General features: G+C 48.9%; 1 long non-coding RNA gene across 1 annotated transcript in view; it reads left to right on the top strand.

The window, feature by feature from the left end:
• The window catches only part of LOC140218785 (uncharacterized), a 50,202-nt gene that overhangs the window by 15,908 nt on the left and 12,124 nt on the right, over positions 1-22,170 (top strand). The window contains exon 2 of the long non-coding RNA XR_011894969.1: positions 15,292-15,474. This is a non-coding gene — a long non-coding RNA (uncharacterized lncRNA). The remainder of the gene's footprint in view (positions 1-15,291; positions 15,475-22,170) is intronic.

Here is a 22,170-nt window from a genome sequence, read left to right as displayed (position 1 = left end):
ACAAGCTTGAAGTTCACTGGGACGGGTCCGTTAAAGTGTTGCACAAACTTTCAGATACTAACTATGCTCTGAAAATGCCCGGTCGCAGGAAAGAGGTGAGGATATATCACTGCAATTTGATGAAGCCGTATATAGAGCGGAGCGGAGTCGTTAACTATACCATCAAAAAGCAGGAGGGCACTACTACCAAGTTTAAGGAGTATGGGGCGACCTCCAACTCTGAAATCGGCCTAGAAGAAGTAGTAAAACACTCGGTAAGCTCGCACGCTCTAAGACCCGAGCAGCTAGATGAGCTAAAAGAGGTGTTAGGGGAATATCTCGACAGATTCAGCGATCGGCCGGGTAGAACCGAACTAATAACGCATGAAATAGAGCTGACATCAACCGAACCAGTAAGATCAAAGCCTTACAGGGTGTCTCCAAGACAGAGAGAGATTATGGAGGCAGAGATACAGCGCATGGTAGAGTTGGGAGTTATTGAGCCCGCTGAGAGAGACTACACGTCACCACTAATACTGGTAGAAACCTCTAACAAGGACCCACGTCCGTGTGTTGACTACAGGAAGTTAAATGACATCACTAGGGATCAGCTGTACCCGATAGCCAACATTGAGGATCGAATTGAAAGTGTTAGCGCTGCTAAATACATTTCAACTATAGATCTCGTGCGGGGTTACTTGCAAGTTCCCCGTTCACAAACTGCCAGCCGCTATGCCGCATTCATCTCACCTGTAGGTACTTTTCGCCCTCTCGCACTCAGCTTCAGGCTGAAGAACGCGCTGTTTAGCTTATCTAAGTTAATGGATATTGTCTTAAAGGACTTGCAGGAATTCGCCTTGCCATATCTGGATGATGTAGCGATTTTTCAGACAGCCGGGAACAACACGTATCGCACCTCAAACAGGTGTTCTCACGGTTGAGGGAAGCCGGCTTAACGATGAAAGCGGAAAATTGTAGATTTAGGTGTTCGCAGGTTACTTATCTGGGCCATGTTGTCGGCCAGGGCACGAGACGGCCGGCAGAGCTGAAAATAGCTACGATTGGAGAATTTTCTCAGCCGCGCACGAAAACAGACCTTCGTTCATTTTTGGGACTTGCGGGGTACTATCAACGGTACATTCCGAATTACTCGCAAATGGCAACTACATTAATGGATGCCATCCGAAAGGGAGCACCGAGTAACGCACACTGGGATAAGGACAAAGAGAACGCTTTCCAATGTTTGAAAACCCTATTGGTTTCTCATCCTGTGCTTCGCGCGCCAGTGTACACAAAGGAATTTGTAGTTCAATGCGACGCAAGCGCCAGAGGTATGGGCGTGGTACTTAGTCAGGTCGGCGACGATAACGAGGAGCATCCTATCCTCTATGCCAGCCGTAAACTAAATGTAAGAGAGGAAGCCTACAGCGCTTCAGAGAAGGAATGCGCCTGTTTAGTTTGGGCCGCCCAGAAGTTGTGCTACTTGTACGGAGCGAAGTTCATCTTCGAGACCGACCACTGTTCTCTGACGTGGCTCAATCAAATGTCGCACAAAAATGGCCGCTTGCTCCGTTGGTGCCTCACTCCCCAAGAGAACAACTTCTCCGTTAGATATAAGAAGGCAAAGTTGCATACCAATGCGGATGGTTTGAGCAGGCTAATTTGGATTCTGCGTTTGAGGGTCCCGCCTAAATTTCAGGGTTATTATTGTTAATTTTGTGAAGCCACGAAGATCCCCTCTCATTTAGCAGGATTCCCTCCATGATTGCTGAATTTGTCCGCACGAAATTGCTTCTAAAATTGACATAGCGAAATGCAGCATTTTTTGTTTCTGCACTTATGTTTTTTGAAGCCTAGCGGGTCTAAAGTGAGAGCCAAGGTACGTCATCTCGGCGTAGAGCCGTGTTGTGGCGCTCATTTTGCAGTTGCCCGTTCTTGTTGGATGTTTTGGGGCGGTGACATCATTACACAAGTGGTTACTGCGAGCCAAGACATCACCCAATGGCCACCAGCCGTTCTCTTCCTGCCCAGCGGTTATCAGCGCTGGACAGTCGAGACTTTCCTGGCCATGGAGGTGCTGTTAAGAACGGCCCAGCTGAGGTGCAAGTGTTGCCAGCCAGTTGCGACAACGGCCGTCAACGCTTCCTGGAGCGCCGCCGCAAACCTCTAGCCACGGCGTCACTAAGTCGCCATTGTGACTGAATGCGTTCGGCGGGCCAACTATTGTTACCGAACCCACCAACGCCACCGTGTTCAGCTATTAGTGGGGGAGTTGCCGCGGGAACGTCGACGAAGGCCCCTTCCCACGCGCCGACCAAGACGCAGGACAATGGCTACCCGGATGCGCTCCGAGTTCTACGAAGCGCCTCTGACGTCGGTTCAGGACCGTGCACGTGTGCGTGTGTGTGTGAGAATGTGTGTGTAAGCCGTCCCGGAGAGAGGCAGCGTGTTTACAATGACTGGACGAGCGTTTCCGTCCCCTTGGAATCAAGGGGGGACCAAGTGCTTATAAGCCGCTGTTGTGTGGATGCTCGGCACACTTTCTTAAGCAGTCATGTTGGACTGAGACACTCTCTCAAGCAGTCGTGTTAGACTGACGTACTTTCTCTCGCAGTCAAGCTAGACTGATGAACTGCATGTAAATACTGTAAATAAACCCATATTCCTCGTTCTCGATGAGAAGCAGTTCTTCCTTTCATCAACGTCCTCAGCGGGGATAAGTTGGACGACGGCATGGGCCAGCTACCTTTGACTTCATGCGGGACTCCAATCTTGACAACGGGTTACGAACGATGGGATTGAGCACCCAATTCTGACACTGTGAACCGCGACCGTCCCGTGTGCTACAACTGCTGTTCCACAGACCATATAGCTCAGTATTGCCACCAAGGCCGTCAATCACTGAGGACACCACCGATGTTCTCGCCACCCGGAACCCGTACTTCATATGACTTGGGAATGACCGATTTGCTTCCAGTGGGACACTTCTCACACGAGACCAGACGAAGCGATTCGCCAGCATCTGAGCGGAGTTTGACGCCACCAAATAACCGTCCCCGTCTCTCTGCGTCCCCTCGGCACCGTTTTTCCTCACCACCGCCGGGAAACTAGCATCCGCGGCCAATGGAGGCGAGGTCGCCGGACGGTCTTTGCAAGAAATACCTCTACCTGTTGTGATGCTCAGAAACAAAGTGAATGTCTCGATTGACGGAATACCGACCATAGCGTTAGTTGATACTGGGGCGACTGTGTCTATGATGAGCCTCGCTTTGAAAAGCCGTCGAGGCCACAAAGTTATGTTTTCTTGGAACGACTCCATTACCTTTCTTGGAGCAAGCGGCGGGTGGCTTCATCCCCTTGGTGCTCGTGCCTCGAGTATTTTGTTGGCTGAGAAATTGTTTGTGTCGGAATTCCTTGTTCTTTCGGTTTGTTCGCATAATAAATGTCTTGCTATCGATTTTCTCGAACAATGCGGCGCTTCCGATGATTGTGGTAGTGGCGAAATTTCGTTGAACAAGCTATTTATACCAGCAGAGTCGGAATAAAATCCGAGTGGCGGAGACAGTGACCGTCTCAGTGGTCTTGATGAAGTGATTGCCCCATCATAGTGCCCGAGGCCCGTTCGTGTTTCTTGAACTACCGTTGACGCTGCTTGTGTTGACCTTGTAGTTAGGTCTCTCAGCATAAACTGCTAAACATGCTCTTCAATGGTCGGACCTAAAGACTCGCATGAGAAACCTGCGCTTGAAATTCGTTTATGGCATATATCATTCTCATGCCGGCATTAGGAGACGGAAATACATGACACCCCCTTCGTATGTATCCCTAAGAAAGGATCACCCTTTGAAAGTCAATGAACTTGCTTTCAAGGGTGACGTTTCGCACTGTTATTTTTTTTTGTCTATACATCACGCGCCTGGAATCTTGTTCCGCATGATGTTGTGCTAATTACTTCTGTCGATGCTTTTTACCACGCTTTGAGTCTATGAATATCATTCTACAAACTATTCCATTTCTAATGTAATCCTCCCCTGCTTTAATGCCTTATTGGTGATGCAGGTACTAAATAAAAAAAAAATAAAGTAAAATATGCTTGTGCCCTGCTCTGTCGTGTGCATGACGAAAGGAGTCACCACATTATGGGCGCTCAACTGTTCCGCCACGCTGGTTGTCCTTGCTCGCGGTATGAAAATCGCTCTCTTTGATGAAGCCTGATGCAGCGCAATAGCGGCACTAACGGCAGGCCTCACTACAGCTTGCTCTCCTAGTGATAATCGCCATTCTGGAGAGCTTATGCCCGGTATGATTAGCAACGCTCTCTGTACATCGTAACAGCAAGCACTGGTACGGGTCCTTTCTAGGCATGTTGCAGCATTCGACTTCACGCATGGAGATGCACCATTTCATTTGCCATCGTCCCGCGCTCGCCACAGAATAGATACTCGCTCAGCACACCCCATCCGCTAGAAGCCCTACAGAGTGTTATCCTCCAATCGCAAAATTATCGCAAAACAGGTCAACGGGATGATGAACAAAGGTGTCGTGCAATAGTCGTATAGCCCATGTGCTGCCCCAGTAATCCTGGTCCGAAAAAATGGCTCTTGGGGATTCTGCCTGGAATAAAAGCATTTAAGCGCAATGAAGAAGAAAGATGTCTACCCGCTACCGGGAATCGGTGACATCATTGATTGTTTACACGTAGCTTCTTATTCCCCAACACTTGATTTGCGATCGGAGTATTGGCAAATACCTATGGACTCTGACGACAAGGAAATTACCGCTTTCGTAACTCCAGATGGCCTATTCAAATTTAATGTTGTGCGTTTTCTCCTTTGCACTGCCACATCTGAGATATGTATGGACACAATATTACGTGGTCTGAAGTGGGAGATGTGTATGTGTTACCTTGATTATGTTGTAATCTTTGGCCGTACGTTGTAAGAACATAACGAAAGCCTCAGGCTTGTCCTCGATTGCATCGCAAAACTGTACTGGTTAAGTAAAAACATATCTGTTTAGTGAACGTCAAACACTAGTCCTGGGTACACTTAGTCAACAAGGATGGCTTCAGACCAGATTCTCGTCAGATTGAAGCGGTCAGCTCCTTCAAGCTACCGCAGTCAGCACGAGAACTACGCTCATTCATTGGCCTGTGTTCTGATTTTCCTCGTTTTGTTCCCCGGTTCGCCGATATTGTCATGTGGTGGTGACGTTGGAGAACACAGTAGCAATACTGTTAAGGAGAAAACTAACGTTTATTGGGCGTACCTGTGCCCATAAAAACAGGCTACACTTATAGCACAACGATAGCGGCGAACACGGTCGGAGATGGTCGAAAATCTGATCAGCGGGTCCAGTGCGTCGGCTTTTATACAGTAGTCATCGAATGTTCCAGACTAATCGTTGGGACGCGCGTGCCTTCCACAAAGTTCTACACCATTCGCGTCACGCGATGAAATCAGATAACACAAGGTTCGGCGACAACAGACAGCGGATGGAAGCATCGATAACTTTCCAGAAACTTCGGATACATGCATCTGCGTCCCGCGCTGCGCGATAAGATTTGTTAGGCGGCGAAACATGGTCGCCCGATAAAACAATTTTATACAGTGCATATATTTTTGCAAGGCTAGCCGGCTGTACCTCTAATGTATCTCTAATTTGAGAGTAATCTTGTTACGGGGGATGTTGGGAGCATAGAAAGAGTGTATTTACAATATAAATACAATATGACTCAGAGTAGTTAACATGGCTGACTACCAACAACACGCAGCAACCAGCCTCCCGCGATCTTCTTCCTCTCTCTTTCTTCCTTCCGAAACAGGACACCCGGCTGGTGAAGCGCCGTCTCGCCGCGTGGCAGGCGAAGAATTGCGAGCAAAGTATGGCTTCAGCCGCGAAACGTGCACGACGTCAACAGGCGTCGGATTTGAGGATGCATCAAACTGTAGCGGCGAAAACTCGTAATTTACGTCGTTAAACGGAAGTAGGACTTCATAAGACCTTGTGTAGCGACAGAGAGGAAACATTTATTTGTAATGAGATGGGGTGACTGCCCCGGAGGGTGCAGCCCTTAGTTCAGGGCCCCATTGGCTAGCACCACTCCACGTGCCCGCCGGATCAGCTGTTGCTGCTGGTCTAAGCTGGTCAGCATAGTCTCACAGGAGGAAGGTGAAGGTGAAGGAATAGGGGCGTAACCCGGAGGGTGCCCACACCCTCCGCGTTACTGTGTTGCGAGAGAGAAGCTTCTGGGAGAGGCCAATCCGACGATATTGTGACCAAAGGAGCACCCAAGCACCTGGCACGAACTTAACATCGCGATGGCACCGATCATAAGTGTTTTGTATATGCTGCGAGGCTAATAAGCGAGATCGGGCGACTTAACGTGCCATGTGAAGCGCGATCGATGACTTCACGAGCGTACTCAGTTCCAACACGTAGCAAAGAAGGGAAGTTGGTGTCAAACGGCAATGTTTGGTCGCGACCACACAAAAGCTAAACGGGTGAATATCCAGCGGTGTCATGTCGGGACGAGTTGTACGCGAACGTCACGTAGGCCAGCGTCGCGTCCCAGTCGCGGTGATTGTTGGAGACGTACTGTACATCGACAGCATCTCTATGATTGTTCCAGGGTAAGACAGTTCGTTTGTGAGTGGTAGGCGGTGGACAGCTTGTGCTCAGTGACACAAGAGCGGAGGAGATCGTCGAGAACTCGAGGCAAGAACGAGCGGCCGTGGTCTGTAAGTGACTGTGGAGGTGCACCGTGGTAGAGAATGACGTCGTGGAAGAGAAAATCAGCGACGTCGGTTGCGCAACTAGTCGGTAACGCTTTGTTATCGTGTAGCGTATCGCGTAATCAGTAGCGATGGCGATCCACTTATTCCCTCTAATCGCCGTCGGAAAAGGGCCAAGCAGGTCAAGGCCTACGCGAAAGAACGACTCAGAAGGAACTTCAATTGGATGGAGTCGTCCGACAGGTGGCAGGGGAGGTTCCTTCCGGCGCTGACGCAATTCGTAAGTTGCGACATAACGACGCACAGAGCGGTAGAGACTCGGCCAGAAGAACCGGCCTCGTACGCGGACGTATGTACGCAAAACTCCAAAGTGTCCCGCCGTTGGTGCATCGTGAAGTTGTTCGAGAGCGATGGATCGCAGATGACGAGGAAGGACAAGGAGCACCTAAGGGCCGTCAGGGTTGATATTGCGGCGGTAGAGCATGCCATCGTGCAGCACGAAAAGTGGCACGTGTCGTATGTGCTGTCATTATTGAACTCCATCGATGGTGGACTGTACGGATTTGTCGCCTTGTTCTTCAACGCGCATATCGGTTATATCAGTAAAAGCCATCACGCAGGTTACCGGATCCTGCGCAGCTGTATCAGGGGGATCCACGGGGTCACAAGAGAGGCAGTCAGCGTCCTTCTGGAGGCGTGCAGTCTTGTAACTGGCAACAAACGAAAATTCCTAGAGACGCAAAGCCCAGCGACCAAGCCGTCCTGTCGGTTCCCGTAGGGAAGACAGCCCGCAGAGTGCGTGGTGGTCTGTAACGACTAAAAACGTCCGGCCGGACAAATATGGCCGGAACTTGGCGACAGCCCAAACTAAATCCAAGCACTCCCGCTCGGTGATGGAGTAATTTCTCTCGGCAAATGACAGCAGGCGGCTGGCGTAAGCTATCACGAACTCGGTACCACTGTGTTGTTGGCCGAGAACAGCGCCGATGCCATGGCCGCTTGCGTCAGTGTGGACTTCGGTTGGTGCAGGTGTATCAAAGTGGGCAAGTATGGGAGGGGTGGTCAGAAATCCGATGACAGCGCGAACGCGTGAGCTTGCTCAGGGCTCCATGAGAACGGCGTGTTCTTCTTTAGAAGATCGCCGACGAAATTTTTGACGAAACGGCGAAAGTAAGAACACAGGCCGACGAAGCAGCGCGCCTCAGAAGCAGAACGTGGCACAGGGAAACTGCGTACGACGAGAACTTTTTCTGAGTCTGGTTGGACACCAGATAATACAACGAGGTGTCCCAACACAGTAATCTGACGGCGCCCGAATTGTCACTTCATGCAGTTCACTTGTATGCCGGCTTTTCTGAAGACCGCAAGAGTGGCAGTGAGTAGGGTAAGGTGGCTGCCGAACGTGGGAGAAATAACAATAACGTCATCAAGGTAACAGAGACGGGTGGTCGATTTGTAGCCTCGCAGAAGAGAGCCTATCATAAGTTCGAGCGTCGGAGGAGCATTGCAAACGCCAAAGGGCATGGCTTTGAACTGATATAAGCCATCCGGCGTGATGAAGGCCGTCTTCTCGCGGTGCATTTCATGAACTGAAATCTGCCAGTAGGCGGATCGAAGACCGATGGACGAGACGTATTGAGCTCCGTGCAAGCAGTTCAAGGCGTCATGGATGCGTGGTAGTGGGTAGACGTTTTTTCGCGTGATCTTGTTTAAATGACGATAATCCACGCAGAAACACCAGCTACCATATTTTTTCACAAGGACGACAGGCGAATCCTGAGAGCTGGCTAATGGTTCGATAACCCCTTTGCGGAGCATTTTTCCACTTCTGATTGGATGATCTTACGTTCAGCATGCGATACACGATAGAGACGCCGACGAATAGGATTCGTGTCTCCAGTGTTGATACGGTTGTGAACAACGGATGTTTGTCCTAAAGGCCTGTCGCCGAATGCAAAGATGTCACAGTGCGATTCCAGGTAGCGACGTATGTCGGGGGCCTGTACAGAGGTGAGGTCAGGTGCAATCATCTTCGCGAAGTCTTCCGTTAGGGAACCAGAGCTGTGAGCTCCAATTGGAGCTAAAAAACCGCTCTAGGCATCCGGACTTTCAATATCAAATTAGGAAGTATTAGAAATAGAAACGCTGGCCAAGAACATGCCGTCTTGAAGCACTTGAGAGGGCACAGGCTGAAATTCAGAAGCGGAAGAACGACGCCGGTATTAGTAATCGTCACCAGCGTATGCGGAAGAGCAACGTTCCGGTTCAAAAGCACGTCGATGACGGGGCGAAGGACATATTCACCGTCAGGAATCGGTGGCTGTGCGGTCAAAGCGACGTAAGTGACTGGCTTAGGTGACAGACGCGCATCGTAAAGCGAACACAAGTGCGGTGAAGAGATGCTCGGACCATCGGCGGCTTGAGGCAGTTCCAACTCAAGAACGGCGGTTGCGCATTCGATGAGAACAGAATGATGGGGTTAAAAGTCCAATCCAAGGATAACGTCGCGAGGTAAGTTGTCGATCAAAGCAAAGACAACAGAAGTAGGGCGGCCGGCTATGCTTAAACGCGCAGTACGCATTCCAAGAAAGAAATCGGCAGTGAATTAGCTCGGCTATGCCAGGATATACGTAGCGAAAGCTAAGTCGTTACATAGTTAGCCTTGGTTAATCTAGATTGCAAGTCCAGGTTAGTCTGGTTGTCTAGCTATGTTGCGGCGTTTAGCCAGTCGGTCGGCGCCCTGTTCGTCTGTTTCCTGGGCGATTCGTTTCCTCTTCCCCTCGTTCCGATGCCGATTCCAGGCCTCCTCCTGCTTATCAGAATTGTCGCCGTCCATACTGCCGCCTCAACTGTGGTTACGGTGCACGCGAGCTCTCCTTTTCAATCCTCCGACATGTCATCAGGCATGCGACGCAGCTGGCGAAGCAGACGGAGGTGAGCGCAACGACGAGGAACATGGTGTAACGTCATACCAAACAGCGCCGGCGGAAAGGCGCGGCGGAACACCTGTAGCTCGGTGTTACTAGTCGCGCTTGCGCAGTAGTGACTAGAGAGCGAGAAATATCCGCGACAAGGCGCGCGTTGTGACGTCATGTGCCTCCTTGGAGCACCGCCACGGCGAAATCGCAAGTTCGTGGCCAGTAGAGCTTTCGCTTTGACACTCGCACGCCGCCATCGCCCACGCGAAGCACTCGGGCAGCTGCAGGGGTGAGGACCTTCTTCAAATGTCTACGTAGGCTACCACTCATCACAGATACGTGGGCTCCATGTCGACGACTGCTTGGACAGGTACGCCGTCTATTTTAACGTCAACTAAACTTTTCTTTGTGAGCACAGACAGATGATTTGCTGCAGTAGTAGTCAATGCAGCACCCCCTACGAGGGCTGCATCTTTTAGGTTTCTGAAAAGCTGCGGCTTAAGGCCACTTGGGACGAAAGGATACTTGGCTGCGACGAACGGGAAGATGGACGACGCGTTTGCAGTAAACGAGACTGGGGTCCTCGCGGCGATGGGGAGCAACTCTACCACGTGTTCCTAACAGAGTTGTTGGAGCTGTTAGACTCGGCGGTGGACGAAACATTGCGTGTATTTCCTATAAAACAGCTCAGGTTGGTCGGTGTGCCGCCGTATCGGGCGACGTGACCAATGCGGTGACAGGTGAAACATATCGACTGGTTGACCGCAGTTCTCCACTCAGTCGACATGCGATAATGCGGGGGGAGGCGTCAGCATGGGACGAAAATAGTAGAAGGGCGTTCATTGGCTCTGGGGTTGGCGACAGCGCAGACAAAATGCAAAGCAATGTTTTCAAGTTCCTGGAGAACGACAGCTTGTACGAGGGAACTGAAAAAGTGGTAGCATCAGGGCTTCGCGAAGAGAAAGGTGCGGGCGCCATCGCACCCAGTTCACGTCGAACTATTCGAACCACCTCATCTGATGGCGACGCATGCTGTAGTGCGGCTTGATCTTCACACTTCGACGTTGCAGCAGTATTGGGAAGTCAGGCGAATGGTTGCAAGACGCGTCTGCTATTGGTCTGCTCGAATTGTCGACACCCTTTAATGATAGCATCAACTGAAGAGCAGATTCTGCACGTGAGCAGATTGAAGGTGTCGTCAGCAATGCCCTTAAGCACGTGCCCGACCTTCTCAGCTTCTGTCATGTCGTGATCGGCTTTACGACAAAGTGCCAACACGTCCTGGATGTACGAGACATAGGACTCTGTGGGGGATCGGGCACGGGAGGCCAGTTTCTGCTTTGCCGCATTTTTACAGCCGGCTGCTTTGCCAAACAACTCTGTCAACTTGTCTTTGCATTGACCCTAGCTGGTTATCTCCTTTTCGTGCTTTTTGTACCACACCTTTCCCTTGCCTCTTAGGTAGAACAACAGGTTAGCTAGCATAAGCGTAGGGTCCCATCTGCTCATTCCACTCATGCGTTCGTACATGGCCACCCACTCTTCAAAGTCGGCACCGTAGATCCCTCAGGAAATTCCAGGACCCTTGGGTTGCACAACCACAACCGAAGGTGACAGCGACGTAGCTGGTGACGGTGACGTAGAATGTGGCGATGACGTTGATCCCGCGTGCTCACCGTCATTCATGGTACGGACAGTGATGTGACGACCACTGCAGAGCTCCGTTTCCAGCCGTGGTTCTCCGCACCTCTCACCAATATGTTACGAGGATGCTGGAACTATCGAAAGAGTGTGTTTACAATATACATACAATATGAGTGAGAGTAGTTTAGATAGCCGACCACCAACAACCCGCAGCAGCCAGCGTCCCACGATCTGCTTCTTCCTCTCTCTCTTCTTTCATCCTTCCGTAACAATATATTAAACATTTTATTGAATTAACCTAGGAGTGCCAAAATAAAGGTTCACCAGCCATGATATCTGCACCTTCTTTGAGAGTTCCAGGTCAATTGATAGCGATGTACAATTGAATGGCGGTATTGAAAACATGATTGATAGTTATCTACATATGTCACCTTTTGTATGGCAACTGCTTTCATTCGAGAACATGACAGATAGAAGTTAAAATGTGCTGAAAGAAAATAGCATACATCTTAGCGTCTCAAGTAAAAATAGCAAAACAAAATACAGAAGGTACCCGCCGTGGTCGCTTCGTGCTTATGGTGTCGGGATGCTAAGCAAGAGGTCCCTGGATCGAATCCCGGCCACAGCGGACGCATTTCGGTGAAGGCGAAATGCAACAACATCCGAGCACTTAGATTTAGGTGGACGTTAAAAGACATCCTGATGGTCCAAATTATTTTGCAGTCACCCACTACGGCGTGCCTTATAATAAGATCATGGTATTGGCACGAAAAACCCCGTAATTTCATTTCATTTGAATATACAAAAAAAAAAAAACTTTGCGTTCAGTGCAACGTGGTAAACGACTCGTAACGATGAATGATTGAACAATAAATACACCACCAACTCTCTAGCGCGAGAACCTGCCATGGTTGTGTGTGCTTTCTTAATTATAGTTGATTGCTCATTAATACACTCCTTTGAAGAAGTTCAAGTCACGTGATAGATGCTAAAAATATATGGCATGTGTTTTAGTATTAGAGGATCCGTTTTAACGTCATTCTTAAGCTTCCATCGCATGCCGCCGCGATTGTCGGTGAGCCACCTAAGCTAAGTAAGGGAAAGCGGACCAATCGCAGACGCCGGCACCACCCTCCTCTTCCGGTTATCAACTTTCAGTGCAGTGACTCGGCCCCATCGATTTCCTCTCCACTTCAGCGTGCGCCTCACTTCTTGTCAGCCAATCAGGTAAGAAAATGTAGGCAATGTAAACAAAAGTGGCATAATATAAACGAGGGGAGCGTTTGATGGGGCTGTTCAAGCAACGCTGCGGTTCACCGCCTGATGCTTGCGTCGCGCTTTCGACGCAAGCATCGTCTTACGTTATAGGGCCCCAAGTGCCCTATAATGTAAAGCTATTCGAATATGTTTTTATTCCAATCTTCTGACGTCAAACTTACATAAGCGCGACGCAAGCATCGGGCGGTGACCCGCAGCGTTGCTTGAACAGTCCAATCAAACACTCCCCTCGTTTATAGTAGGTCACTTTTGTTTGCTTTGAAATCGACTAACATTGCCTACATTGAGCGTTTTTTCTTACCTGATTGGCTGACAAGAAGCGAGGAGCACGCTCAAGTGGAGAGGGTTTCGATCCAGCGCACTGAAAAGAGATAACCGGATGAAGATGTGGGGCCGGCGTCTGCAATCGGTCCGCTTTCCCTTACTTAACTTGCGGTGGCTTGTCTAAAATCGCGGCGGCGCGCAACGAATAGTGAATAATGCCGCTAAAACGGTTCCTCAGCAAGGAAGAGTTGGCAGAGCGATGTCGCACACTGCGGAAAGTGCTCTATGACGTTATACTGCCACGCTAAAAGGTTAACCCTGCTTAAAGAAACCCATGTTCTCCGGCATGTGCGAGTAGCCAGTGCCTGAGCGAGCGGCAGCAGCCATAGTTTATTCCTTTCGGAAAGGGGCAGCCTGCGGCTATTCAGAAAAAATAGTTTTTTTCGGCATATTAATGCATCTTTAACGCGTACACGTGACTTTGACGCAATGAGTTTACGTGGTTTTGTGACGTCTAGGGACCGACAGGTAAAGTGGGTGCAGCCTAAAACCTTTCGACCAAAAGTGGAGGGCTAACGGCGAAACGGCGTCGAATCAGAAATAATTATTTTTTCTTCTGTTCAGTCGAATAATGCATAATCAGTGAGTACACGGAATGTACGATTGCAAGCTAGCGCGGTTTTCACGACGTCACATGACAGACAGACGAAGGGGGACTGGTCCAGAAAGTTATGGAGGAATCGTGGAGGGCTGGTCGCAGAATTGGAAAGAGAAGTTTGGAATAGCTTAATGTTATGGCGCCCCTCGTGTCTAAACCCTAGCGCCGGTACGGCAAGGTAATGTTGCGGATTTCCAAATATTTTTTAGAAGTTGAGCCACTGTAACGCAGCTAACGTTCTTGAACATTTTAAATTTCAGTTCTTGGCTTTCTTGGAATGCAAACATAGTCCATCACTGTTGATAATGAACTGGTCTGAAGCAGATACTGTCAAAATCCATGATGTGACAGAGCACTCGTCCAGGAATTTCATGGCCACGACCCGACCACATTTGAGTTTCTCACTCTTTATGGATATTCAACTCTCTACTCGGGTAGAGAGAGTCTATTTTTGCTTTGTGGAATGATAATTTATTAAGAGAGCTTGTAAAATATTTTATTGTATTGCGCTAGCATTCATAGGATATCGGATATGGACCTCACTTCAACGAAGCTCTTTCACGCCGACGTGGATCACTGTAGATGCGGGACTGTGTAGGCACCACTGTTCCAAGTAATTCGTTGACGCCGATTGGGAACAATGGGCGTGCACCATTTGGTCTGTTCTGGTCTCCAAGGAAACTCTTTGATGCCATCTTGGGTCATTTGATGTGTACCATTAGGTGTGTGCCGCTCTGCAATAAACTATTTGACGCCAACTTGGGTAACTAGGTATGTGCCACTTTGAATGTCCCGCACTACAATGACGAAAAACAGACCATAAATGTTTCCGATGCTTAGTTGAATGGAACCCATGTCATAAGGCCTTCTCAAGGACCCAACGCATTTTAGGCTTCGTCTCAAATGTTCTGGGTATGTGTGGATGTTGAATCAACGTGTTTTATTCCAACTCATTAGCAAGCTGCGCTGTCAATGCACAAGGTGTGTGCCGCTCTTAACATCTCGCTGTGTTAGGTCACTGAGCGTGCGTCACTGAGTGCGCGGTAAGCAGGGAAACACTTGTCACTGTGATAACAGAGCGACGTGACTGAGTTGGCTATCTTGTGCGCATGTCTTCCGTGTTAAACCCGTCGCGCGTGTGCCGATAAGCGATACATCGCGCTTACATAAACCCTTGTTTTTTGTGCAATAAAGGAATCTTGCAAAAGCTGCTACTGCGTCCACATCGGTTATTACAGTCACCGTTGACAGGCACCGGTGCGCCAAACTTCTCGTCTCAGAGGCCATGCACGGATTTCTCTGCAGCGCCACTAGATGGTGCAGGGTGTCCAGAAAGAACGGCGAAAGGGGAGCCCGATTGTTGCATGCCGCGTTCAGCAGCGTTCGCACTCAGTGGTGTGCCATGAATTTCTCCATAGTTCGCAGCAGTGGCGCTAGATGGCGCAGAGTGTTTTAGGGGCGCACGAAAGAGCAGTTCCACTGCAGTACACGCCTCGTACATAACTCGTTTCGACGGTGGCAATGAGTTGTGTGGCTATATTAACGCAATACAATGTGCTAGAACAAGGGTCATCGTGAGATACGTTCTGCCGACTTAAATATATATACATATATGCGTGTGTGTGTGTGTGATATCACTGTGTCTTGTCGACATTTCCGCCTAGACAAACCTTTCTTAAGATTCAAAAATAAATCAGTTTCTTGCTGATCCTTTCTGCAGTTTCTTGCTGACGCTATAAATACCTAGCTGTTGTTTAAGATGTGCAAATAAAACCTTGCGGCAACCCCAGATATATCTATACTTTTTTTTACCCAGGCGGCGACGAAGTAGCTCAAGACGGCGTTTATTCCGTTACCTTCACAAAACTAGTCGGCCGAGGGAAATATTACGTTATGTTGACCGCTACCAATTCTACCAGCAGCACCTTCTATGACTCTACTCGCCCAGAGAAAGACCGGATCACACTTGCACGGAAGCAGCGTTTTGCCGATATAATTGGTACGTAAGGTTTTCCTTGAATCAGCAAGCTCATTTCCACTAAGGTGACCAGCGTTCATAACACATTAAAATTTTTCTCGGTGATTATACAGACGTCGGCTGCCCTCAATATAAAAAAAAAGAATATAAATTCAGGTATCGTTTGTGTAGTAGTTCAAAAAGTGTTCTTTGTTCTAAAGGCAGCAGACATCTCGACAGACGGACGAACACAAAACCAGAAAAACACGAACCCCGGGATTGGCAGAAACAAAACAGAGAAATAATGCAGTGTTAAAAATCAGTGCTCGTTGTTTCTTTTGAGTTTATATTGGTGTCCAAGTCCGCTGCCTCTGTAATACAAATAGCCGAGTAACAAGCTCGTTCATTGCTCTTACGCAGAATCTTCTTTTTTAAATTCTTTCATCTCTAGTTGAGCGCGATAACTTACATGCGGCTTCTTTTCTGAAAGCTGACTCGTGTCCAGAATTAATTTTTCCTAGTACACACTGAATTAGAATCCTAAGACAATCATGAAGCTGCAGACGTCGTGCTATAGGCCAGACTAGCGAACAGCGGTGCATTAATAATGCGAAAGCATTATATGCCCAAGAAGCGGAAAATCCGGCGAGCGTCCGGCTTTAAGGGGACCCTGAAAGCATTTTGACGATATTGTGCAAACGTACTGAGTCGTTACAATGGGCCCTTCTGATCATTAATTGACGCATCTAAGTGCTCCGCGTAAAGCGTGTAATTTATTATAAAGATTTAAAAATGTGAATCGCTGTCGATCGCAACACACTCTTGAGTGGAATTTTCAGCCGCCCGTACCCACATGACGTAAATCACCCAATTGACGTCAGTAGGGCGAACTACCCGAGTGGCTGCCGAGGGCGCGTCATCGATAATTTAGCACCTTTATGGTGAAGAGATGATGTTCGTAATAGCTGGAATGTTAGTTAATTTGTTTCTTTAAAAAGAAAGTAGCTGGAAGAAAATGCATGAGAACAATTTTTCACTACACTTGAGCACACACAGCAAGCGTCATCTGCTTGTGTTACGACGTACTCCATTTTGACGAGAGCTCCACGGTCAGAGCCAGTCTTAGTCTTTCCGCGAGCACTGTGATTCGACTTTGTTGCGTTGTGGACTGCAAGCTTAGCGACTGGCAATGTGTCAAGCTGCGACATCGTGTCCCTCTGCAAGGCAGCATACGAGGGGACTGGCTGCAGAGCACCGGACTGCCGCCATCCGATCGTCGTCAGGATATGCGCGTTTGCGGCCGTCACTTTACACCGGAAGACTAGAAACGCAATAGTGTTTGGCGAATCCGGTATTAGGGTAAACACAAGCGCCCGGAGATAGGGTCTGGCCGTTCGACTGTGTCGTTTCACGGGATGAGCAGAAGCGCAAATGTGAATGGTCTGCACGGTGCAGCCACCTGGTCGCACAGAGCTCAACCACACACAGTAGCCGTAATGAAATGTATTCTTCTTTGCTGCTGGTGTAAATTTTTCGCAGGAGTGTAATGGGTAACGAGATATTTTTGTAAATGCATAAAATGTTTTGCACTTGGTTAGAACAATATTGGCGCTTTGTTTGGCTGGTTAAGCTCTGCGCCAGCAGGTGGCTTGACCGTGCAGACCGATCAGGCCACTCACGTACGTCTACGCTGAAGCTCCTTCATCTGCTTCAGTTTATGCCTCCAGCTATCTGTCGAAACGGCCAGCTAGCTTGTGGTTACCGGAATACCAGACACGTTCGGCGCTGCGACAGAATGATCGCAAAGCACGCTGCTTCGATAGCTCACGCTTGGGGTCGACTGCCGAGCAGCTGACGGAGAGCTTGTAGAGACATCGCGCGCTCGCTTCTAGAAAACCTGAAGTAGACGACACGACGTCCCGTCATGACGCAGAGCCAGTGAAGGCGGAGCGTAGCCCCGAACACTCGGCGAATGAGTTGAGGATAATATGCATGACTATGGAGGAAGGTAAGTTGTAGTCGTCCGTAGCTCTGTTAATATGAGACGTTTCACACAAATTGTGGGCAAATGATTAAATTCAGCTTTACCCTACGCGTCTACAAAATTTGTCCGAACCGTTTCAGGCGCCCTTTAAGATACGATGGCACGAAAACTCACGTGCCCGGGTGATGACGTGATGTTCCCGGCTCTGTACTTGCTGGGGCTCGCACTGCAACATCCCACGCTGAACAGTCATGGCGTCGGATGGTCGCCGTGGTCTCCACCAAAAAATTTACAAAACCGGCTTGGTCCACTCCCAAAATAGACTTGGGCCATCCTCAAGGTTTGGGTGGCTTACACTCAAAAAATTAACTTTGCCAAACTCGAAGATTGAGTTCACCCACGTTTAAAACCAACCTGGTGCACTCCCGTAAATGAAAAAGGCCGATATACAAATTCGGCTTTGCCCAACTTAAATATTGACTTGACCCCCTTTGAAAACCAACCAGGCCCACTCTAAAAATTAACTTGACCCACCCCCGAAATTTGGGCGGCCTATGCTCAAAATTTTCTCTACCTGATTGGAGCACAGTGAAAAGTATCGTGCGGAAGTGTGAGAATGCTTTTGTATTCAATGCACGCAAGGAGACTTAAGCGCCTCTGTTACTTTTTGGTCGATACGCGTAAATTCTTCATAAAATATAGGAAACAATGCAATTTGCATAAGGTTACGCCGCATTTCAGTCAGTGCCCGGGCAATATCCGCAAAATTTTTAAGAAGTCGACGAAAACAGGAGCATAAGCCCCCGAAGCTGCACATATCTTTTGCAGAGCCGGGTGCAGGAAGGTTCTTCACTATGTGAATCTTATCAGGATGAGGATGTATACCGGCAGCACTGACAATGTGGCCAAGAACTTTGATTTCACGGTGTCCAAAATTGTACTTAGAAGTGTTAAGTTGAAGGCCAGCTTCTCTAAAGACTGCAAACATAGCAGCCAGGTGATTAGGTGGGTGTCAAATGTAGGGGAGAATACGATGACATCGTCCGGATAACCTCAGTAGGTGGACCACTTATAGCTCCGAAAGACACAGTCTATCACACTTTAGATATGTGCTGGGGCATTACAAATACCGAAAAGCATAACCTTAAAATGGTAAGGACCATCCGCCATAAGGAAAGCGGCCTCCTCACGGTTTATTTAATCAACCGAAATCTGCGAATAACCGGATCGGAGATTGTTCGAAGATAGATATTTCTATCCGTGAAGGTAGTCGAGAGCGTCAACAATCCGCGCGAGAGGGTAAAAATCGTTTCTCATGATATACTTCAGTTGAGCGTACTCGACAGAAAATCGCCAGCTGCCATCCTTCTTTTTCACCAAAACAACTGGCGATGCGGAAGGACTCGAAGACGACTCAATGACACATTTGGTTAGCATCTTGTCTACTTCAGCTTGGATAATGTGGCCTTCTGCGCGAGACACGCGATAAGGTCCTCGGCGGATAGGACTAGCAACACCGCGGTGTCAATCTTATGAGTCACAACCGAAGTCTGTTCCAGCGGGTGATCCTCAAAGTCAAAGACGTCGCGATAAGATTCCAGGACGCGACAAAATCCACAGGCTGTTCGAGAAGCAAGTTTTGAGCGATCATCTTCAAAACTTTGCCGGGATCGGACGTTGCGGACCTGATCGGGCAGCAGTCGCCTGCAGACGAGCACGGAATATCGTCGCTAGGAGAAGCATTACTGGGCGACATGCCTTTCGGGATAACTTCCGTACTTAAACCGAACTTTAAAACAGGAAGAAATACGCGGTTATCGGTGATAGTCACAACCGTATGAGGAAGAGCAACTTTGCGTAGCAGGATAACATTGACGTTTGGAGTCAGCTGATAGTCACCGTCAGGAACAGATGGGAAGCACGTCAAACGCAAATACATGGAGATTTGAGGCCACAACCGTAGGAAGTCTACAGAACATAAATGAGGCTCAGCTGATTTTTTCAGTGCAGCCGTGAATAGGCAGCTCGAGTTGGAGGAGACCAGCAGTGCAGTCAAACAGTGCTCAATGGTCCGATAAAAAGTTGAGGCTGAAGATCAAGTCATGGGAACACCGTTTCAGACGCGGCAGGTGTAAGGACTTTCTTGAAGCGGCAACGAAGACCGTTGCTCATCACGGAGATAAGGGATGCAGTATCAACAAGCTCTGGGTCGAATGCACCGTCAACCTCCACATCCACTATATTACGTCTGATCGGCAGTATGAGAGACTTCGGCGGAGAGGTCGACAATGCAGCATCAGCTGCAGCTTTTACTTTCCCGAAGGGATACGCCCAGGTCGGAATGAACCCGACAGGCGACGGGACTGGAATGATCGAGACGACGGGCGACGACTTTGCGGCAAACGGCATTGGTGGCTGCTCGACGACAGTGATCGACGGCACCATGCGGTCGTATCGTCATTGTTGTGCAGGTTTGGCTCGACTTGCGGCTGGATATGATGCAAACCGCCCTCTTCTCTAGACGAGGGCTGTTCGAGAACGGCATTGAAGACCAGTGGTTGCGAAAGTACCGGGCGAGGTGACCAACGCAGCGACAACTGAAGCAAGTGGGTAGGTCGTCCGGTTTCCGCCGCTCTGCCACGCTGCGAGAACCACTAGAGATTCATTGATCTTAAGCATGCACGAGCGAATGACGTTCGGTTGGCCGGGAACTTGACATGGTTCTAACGGACTGCAAAGCGACATTGGCGGGTTCTTCGCGCATAATAGCTTGAACAAGGGGAACCATAGGAGCGCACGTATCATTGACAGCTGAGTACATAGCTGCAGGACACATAGTTTCCAGCTCATGGCGCACGATTTTCGTCAGCTGGTCTGAAGACTGCTGCTGCCGCGAAGGAGAGTCCTGTCCGTCTTTACAAGACGATGTTGCAGCTGTATTGGAAGACGTGCAAACGACTGATAGCAACGACGACTTTTCACCTGCTTGAAACGCTTGTACTCCGTGATAATGCCATTAACCGAAGTACAGTTGTTAAAAATGAGTGAATTGAAGGCGTCATCGGCAATACCATTTAAGACAGGCCCCGCTTTTTCTGACTCTGGCATTTCAGCGTCGGCATTGCGCTAGAATGCCAGAACATCTTGTATGTAGGCAACGTAGCCTTATATGGACGTCTGAACTCGTGTTGCTAACTCTTTCTTGGCGACGACATTGCGACCCAGTGGTTTTCCAAAGAGATTTCGCAGCTTCTGCTTGGAGGTATCCCAGTCACGGAGTTCTTTTCGTGGTTTTGAAGCCACACTCGCGCAGTTCCCGCCAAGTAAATAATTCTGTCCGCCAGCATCACTGTTGGATCCCATTTGTTGTGGCTGCTCACCCACTCAAATATCTCCATCCAGTCGTCCACGTCGGCGCCATCTGTGCCGCAGGTTTCTCGATCACGCGGATGCGTGATTACGACAGTTGACACAGTCGACACAGGCGTTGCCGAACTAGGCACCATCTCCTGCGACATCAATGAAGAACCAAAGCGGCGGCCACTGCGGAGCTCCATCCTGAGTCTTTATCCAGCACCACCACCAAATTTTACGAAGAGGAAGCTCAATGGACAATTTTATGTGCAACCATTTGCAAGAGTAAAAGTTAAATGTTAACCGTGTAGACTGGTATAAAGGTCACAGCTCCAGGAGGCAGTCTACCACTTTCTCTTCGTCTCACTCTAGCGCCCACAGTCCTGCCCAGATGCACAGTAAGAATATTTACTCTTGTGTTTGGCGAGTGAATGAGTGAGTGAAACAACTTTATTTGGTTCACAATAGACGCAATTAAACTCAACGTCACCTGGCTAGGCCTCTCGGGGACCATCAGGTGAAAGCTGACGGCCCTCTCACGAGCCCTCTGGACTGCCAGGATTTGAGAGATCTGGTCCTGGGCCCTAATGAGCTTCATATTTTCCTCGTGGGTTAAAAGGGGACCGGCAGAGGCGCAGCCCCACAGGAAAGGCTCGAAGTCCACATAACCACCACGCAGAGGGCAGTCCGGGCTTGGGAACCGTTGTGTGGGAACCGTTGTGTTGTGGGAACCGTTGGGAACATTGTGTGCAGCGCCGCGGGGCTCGGGTTTGCAGAAGTCTAAGAGTGACGGCCTGGGCCCTGCACAACGAAGATTGCGGCAAAGGCAGGAGTCTGTTTGGTACAACATAAAAGGCGAACAAAAAAAAGAGCTGCAGAACATCTTGACTAAACAGCCACTCCCTGGTGAGCTAACCATACCCATGGTATCACTTATATTATTCTGCTCTCAACACCTAAAGGCCTACATTGAAAGCATTTTTCAGGTATCTATAATAATTCTACAATATAGTTCTTCCCTGACTGAAAGTAAAACAATCGCCAAACTGTAATGACTTGCAAAACGACGACGCGTGCATGTCTGAACAGTATGTCAGCGAAAATGCGCTTTTAGGAAATGTAGAAAATAAAGCTACCTAAACGCGAAATTTAATAGAGAGAATACGATAAAAATCCTAGCAAGCACACACATACACACATACACACGCACACACAAAAGTTATGTTACACTAGTGCAGTGGGCACAGTTTAGCACACGAATACTAACATTTCTCAATACAATATGAAACTTTTCCAGCCTGCAAATGAATCGGAGTGAGTCTGTAGCTGCTACATTGAGATTTTACATTATACATCTGACCGAGAACCTTTCCGGTTAAGTTTTGCGATAAATTAGCGAT

The sequence above is a fragment of the Dermacentor andersoni genome, chromosome 6 (genome assembly GCF_023375885.2).
Source record: "Dermacentor andersoni chromosome 6, qqDerAnde1_hic_scaffold, whole genome shotgun sequence".
NCBI lineage: Eukaryota > Metazoa > Arthropoda > Arachnida > Ixodida > Ixodidae > Dermacentor > Dermacentor andersoni.
This window is presented reverse-complemented; position numbering and strand designations above follow the sequence as displayed.